Source organism: Centruroides sculpturatus, unplaced genomic scaffold (genome assembly GCF_000671375.1).
Source record: "Centruroides sculpturatus isolate CEXI.00-Female unplaced genomic scaffold, Cexi_2.0 scaffold5, whole genome shotgun sequence".
NCBI classification, from domain to species: Eukaryota; Metazoa; Arthropoda; class Arachnida; order Scorpiones; family Buthidae; genus Centruroides; species Centruroides sculpturatus.
Genome location: NW_019384397.1, coordinates 155,825 through 162,209, shown reverse-complemented (window position 1 = coordinate 162,209; position 6,385 = coordinate 155,825). Strand labels below are relative to the sequence as shown.

At 24.6% G+C, this 6,385-nt stretch overlaps 1 long non-coding RNA gene across 1 annotated transcript in view; it reads left to right on the top strand.

Annotated features, from left to right (window-relative positions):
• The window catches only part of LOC111618463, a 31,613-nt gene extending 26,041 nt beyond the window's left edge, over positions 1 to 5,572 (top strand). Inside the window, exon 3 of the long non-coding RNA XR_002755580.1 lies at positions 5,492 to 5,572. This is a non-coding gene — a long non-coding RNA (uncharacterized LOC111618463). The remainder of the gene's footprint in view (positions 1 to 5,491) is intronic.
• The last annotated feature ends 813 nt before the right edge of the window (positions 5,573 to 6,385 follow it).

Below are 6,385 nucleotides of genomic sequence, written 5' to 3'. Positions count from 1 at the left end.
ATTAATTAATTTATATTAAATGATATAATTATATATGATTTACTATTTATAATATATAGGCTACAATTCTAGTTTCATAAGGTCACTCATTATTTAATATTTTAATTTTTATTCAAAGCATTTTATCATCACATGACACTTTTAACCTTTTTTTTTTTAATTTTTTCCTTTTAACTTAATCATTTTCCATTATTTTCATTAAGAGGATCATCATTATTGTTACAGGAACGTAATTGATAAATATGTGATTTATTTTCTTATTTAATGAACATAATTACTTTGCGCAAATATTGAGTTTGGTTATTAACTATTATCATTATTATTATTTAATGATATCATTTATATATCATTATTCACGCACAGAATATAAAATGTAGAATATAATTTATTACATCTTTGATATATTACTTGTAAGACAGATAATAGATCTTTGGAAACACACGTGCAAAGAAAACCTGTGCTAAATTTACATAAGAACTTATAATGAATGACTTTCTAACAACGTGCCTTATTATTAAAGAAACTAATAGGAAGATTTTTATAATTATTTTATATACAAATAAAGTTTTAAAACAGTTTTACACACATATAAATGCATATATATAAATTCATCAATATGTACTTATATATACATACATATGTAATACTTTATAACTGGGTAGAAACATGTCTTAAAACCTATTTATATGTTTATAATTACATATTTAAAGCTATTCTAAAACATATTTTCTGATTTATTTATATGTAGATTAATATGTAGATTATAAAGATAATGAAATTAATTAGTTTATTTATTTATTTATTTAAATGGTTTTTGGTATGTAAAATGTGTATTTAATATAAGTTCATCGTAGATTAATATTGCTTCAGTTAGTGAAAGAAAGGGAATGGCTCTCACGTATCTCTCACGCAGCTGACACGGAAGTTCGCAGGTCCCTGGCCTAACGTGATTGCTTTATTATTTCTGTAACAACGTTGAATATCTATTGGTTACTACAATCGTGACAGTCGTTGGCCTCTTCTATCCCTCCTCACTCTCTTCTCTTTCTCGTCCATACAAAGGCCTTTTACAGTATCTAATTTTCAATAAAGGCCCTTTTACATAGTCTTCATTCTGTTTTGACATTACTATATTTTATTTTATTTTTTATTTTTTTGCTTTCAAATTAATTAAAATATAGTCTATATTTTATGTATATTATGTAGTTGCAAGTTTCATTAAATTAATTATTTAAATTTTCTGATTTTTTTTATAGCTAATTATAAATAGACTTTTATGTTTAAAAATATTAAAAATTACTTTAATAAAACTCGCATTAATATTGTATAAAATCATAATTTAAATATTTACATTTTATCTGTTAAAATTTTATTATTAGCTATGCTACTAATTATATAAGATACAGATTTAATTGTATTTTTTTATAAACATACTTTTAAAAAATGACACCAGATGGAGACAGCAGAAACTTAAAATTTTTCTATTTGATATAAGAAAAAAATGTCTTAAAATAAGTAAAACATTTTTAAAATGTTTTAAAATAATATATTTAAAATCATAAATAAACAAATTAATTTTTGGAAAAAGAAAAAAGTTAGAAAAAATAATTTAAATAATTATTAAAATATTTTCTAATTTTTATAAAAACAAATCAATTTTTATACGGAAAATGATTTTTAATTAATTTCAAAAATACGTTTGTATGTGTATTAAATCAGAATTTATAATTAAATCATTTATTATTATAAAATTTATATTATTATTTTGATAAGTTTAAAAAAATTAAATTTGAACTTTTTTTTTTTAAACTAATTAAACTTTAGTAATTTATTTATAAATACGAATATTAAAAATGTAAAATCAATTAATTCAAATCAAATAATTGTAATATTTTAATGTAAACATAATTATAAACCAATAAAAACATTAAATGTAACTAAACGACATATACAAGTGGAATGTCCAAATGCGGCCATTTTTTTCAGGAACGAAGTTTTTAATAAAACAAAAATGCATATAAAATACCTCCAAACAATGGCAATATTTTATGTTTACGTCAATGGAGGTTTGGCTTTATATATACTATATAAAATGCTTCATGTATTTGTCATTATGGCTTAAAGAATGCTGTCATTACGACTCATTAGGTATTATGACATATACATTAAAAAAACATTTTTTATATATTTATTACGATTTGAAAGAATGCATTTTAAGACAATTTTTCCAATAATAAATAAACTGTAAAAGAAACTAAGCAGAATTATTTTAAATGTTAAATAAACAAAGACAGTGGAACCTCCAACAACGATCACCTACCTACCTGTAAAAGGCGGCCATTCTGTCAGTTGTTGCTATTCAGAGATTTGAGTGTAATTGCAAAAGAATTATGAGAAATTTCATAAGAGCACTTGTACATCATTAAAATTAAAAACAACCAGCTTTAAGAATGATTGTTTATTTTGTATTTATATAAATATATTTGTACATAACAGTGAATTTTAATGGAAACATTCAATAAAATTCTTCCTTCTCTTTATTTATTCAAGAGGAGGAAAGCGTCGAAACTAATTCCTCTTCAAGTTGAAGTCGGCAAAAAAAAAAAGAAAGAAGTTAATGAGGTTTTTTTTTAACATTTCAAAAAATTAATCCAAAATTCAATGTGTTTTTTTTAAATATATCATCGAAAATGTATATAATATAAGCTCGAATTCACTTCATAATATTATTAAAATACAATAAATGTCTTAAAATTATTGTCTTCGATTTTTTTTTCCTCTTTTAATGTAAGGCTTATAATGAGACAGTCAATTCCACCCTCATTAAGAATTAGTCATTAAACTTCAATTGGCCTAAATAAATTTCAAGTGCTTAAAATTAATTGGAATTGTGTTTTTAAAGGGTAACCCATTTAAGTGTAACTATTATTTTCTTATTTTTCACAGTCAATAGAGTAAATTAATTTCGAATTTTTATACTTTTTTTTAATGATTTAAAAATTAAAAATTAGTAAAATAATTAATTAAGAATGTTTGTTTGTTTTTTTTAAAGTATTACAATTAATAAATATCAAAGTTATAGTATTAATGAGATAAATTATAAGCTTGTTTTCTCGCTCTTTTAAAAAGCATTAAATAAGTAAATATTTATATAAATTAATTAAAAATTATTTTTAAAAAAATACAAAAAAAAAAAAATAAAAGAATTTTTGTATAAAGGTATTTAAATTGCGAGAATTTTTATCTTCTATTAGTTCTACTTGATTATCAACTTCGTATATTTCTAATTACTTAGTTGGCAAGCGGCAATTATTTTGAATGTGTGTCTCTTACTAAACAAGGAGAAGCGAGTCACTAGAAGTTAGGTAATAGAGGAAGAGTCTGCCGTGTTCACAGATTACTTTCAATAATTCTTGCGACTATCTAGGGACTCATTTGCACCTTTATCTATCCAATAACAATGGCTTAAGTGAATGAAAGCAAAAGATGTGGTTTCAAGGACGAGAGAAAGTGTTACTTAACTCTTGCTTTTATATATATATATATATATTACACAAGCAATTTTTTGCTATAAATAAATAAATCTTAAGTATTTATAGTAACTTTACGATGTATAAATTCTATAATAATCATAATATGGAAATAATTTATTGAAAAATAAAATAAATTTAATGTATAAAAAAGAATTTTAATGTGTTTTTTAAAAAAAAAGATAATTAATAAAGTGGAGTTTTTTAATTGTCAAAGTTAATTTTTTTTAAAAAGTGTGTAAAATGTTTGAATCTCATTAATTGCAATTAAAATTTTTGTTAATTGTTAATATAGATAGATAATTAAACCCGCTCCAATTAGCATAATTGTTATAATTAAATCACAAAATTAAATTAGATAATTGAGATTATATTTAATTTAATATAGGTGATAATTAATTAAATGGTATCGTATATACACAATATGAAATAGTAGAAAAAGGAATTTTATTTTCTTAGGAGAGGAAATCCGTTGTAAAAAATAGATAGAAAATATCAGAATAATATTACACATATCCATTTTTATAAAGAGAAAATATACATATATCATAAATTCCCATATTGTATTTTTAAAATGTTTAAAATGGCGTGTCTAACTTAAACATTTTTCGATATCGTAGGCGAACATGCGCGAAAACCAAACAAGCATAGAAAAGTTGATACAAAGGAAAATAGAGAATGGTATCAAAACATCAATATAGGCCTAGCTAGCAAACATCAATACTGTAAACTCCATACAGAGGACGAAAAGAAAGACAACCTTTACAATATACAGGTATATCCTTTCAGTCGACCCAATGAAAGACACAATAAAGAAAACTGTCACAAGACTTGAGGTTTGGTCTTAGCCGCAATATCCAGATAGAAGGTTTCAACATCACATTTCACTTTACAGACTGTTCTTTCACTCCCTAGAGGTTAGATGTCTTCTTTCGCCTCCGTTTCAATTTCGTACTGTTTCCACGTTTACTTTACTAAGGTTGGATCGAAGGGGGCAATATGAACTGGGGAGACACCATGCTATAATAACTCACGGGATATCCTCTCTCACCTTTTCCGACCCCCCTACTCTGTCTCTCGCTCTCCGGCTTTCCATTAAATGTCGACAGACAGCAACAAAAAGGCCGTCTATTGATTGCAATGTCTTCCATCAAAGCTGCATTACCCGCTTGGTGCAATCGCCAACTTAATTGGCTGCCTTCCCATGTCTTTGAAGGATTCCAACCTTAGAAATTAGGATAAGAGGATCGTAATACGATCCAATATAACGCGCTTTAAAATACTTCAAAAGTATAAATAATTGTTATTATTTTATCGTCATTACCATTTGTCTTGTTAAAGATTATTTTACATATTTTTCTTTAATTGGAAAGCATGAAGTTCCATTATTAATAATGGCTTATTGAGACTAATTTACTTGGAATTTACTGAGTTAAGAGAGATTTAAATTCTAAGCGAGTTTCTCCAAGAGTTTATAGTTTCGGCTATCAATTAACTATCGAATTTAAGCTTACATACGGGATTTAAATAAATAAAATCACAGATGATTTATTAAAATAGGACGAGAAAGGAATTCCGACAGTTGCTAGGATGACGCCTTCAGTATTCGATTTAGGTTCGATCTGAACAAGTTCAACGGGCGATTTGCCATAGGCGCCAGCCGTTATGTCGCCTTTAAAGATCCTTCCTTCTTTTCTATCAAAGTAAATGTTTCCTTAACGGGACGAAACTTAGCCTTTTATTAATGTCAAGGTTAAATTCGAAAATTTACTGTTCAAGCTTCCGCTAATGTTTTTACATTAGAAATATCTTTCCAATCAATCAATTATACACGTTAAGAATGATCATTGCCATTTAAATTTTAATTTCACATATTACTTTAATTAAATATTTTCAAATAAAATAATTAATAAGTTAATTATTATCAATAGTTTCTTTGTAACTCTGCTTGTTTTTTTTAGCAAAGAAAAACAGTCATCCTCTTCATTAAGAGATGGTAACTTATCTTAAGAAGAATCGAATTGCAGAAGAATGAAGAAACAAAATATCTCAAAACTTTCAGTTATTATTGTTATAAGAATGAAAGAAGAGATAGAAGTAGATGGAACTTTTAAAAAGTTAAATGTTACATCTATAAAAACAATAGACAAAACCTAAAAATTAGACGATAACATCGCTCTTAACACAAATAAAACTTGATAAAAGAAAATAAAATTAAGTGAAATTTCTATAAAAAACATAATAAAAAATTTTAAATTTATAAAAAATAAATTTTTATTCTAATATTATGTATCGAAAATTAAGAGTAAAATGAAAATATAACCATTGCTGAAGATTGATTATTATAAATAAATATTCGAAATCACAGTTTATTATTAGATATTCTTAAACGATTTATTATATAAGCGCAAAGACAAATAAATAAATAAATAACAAAAGATAAGTAATATTCAAGATAGAAGTACTTCAACAAGAATCAATAAGAACTTCATACAAGAACAGAATAGAGAATAAGTTTCGGTGAATTAAGTCATGACAATGAGATAACGTTTACTGTAAAAGAAAATAAAATAAAATGTGCTTCGGGATGCATTATATGATGCAATAATAAATTGTAGAGTAAAATAAATAAAATGCCAGAATAAAGTTGAAATCAAACAAACGATAAAAACTATATTTGAAGTTAGAACTTATTCCATTCACTTTGTTGCTCTTAATACTCTCTTGTTTTCTCAACTGACACTTTTATGATTACAACCATCTTATAGATAATTATATTAATAAATAATAATTAATAATTAATTATGACAGAGATTAATAAATATACTGTACAATATGTAAATTGCATTATTTAT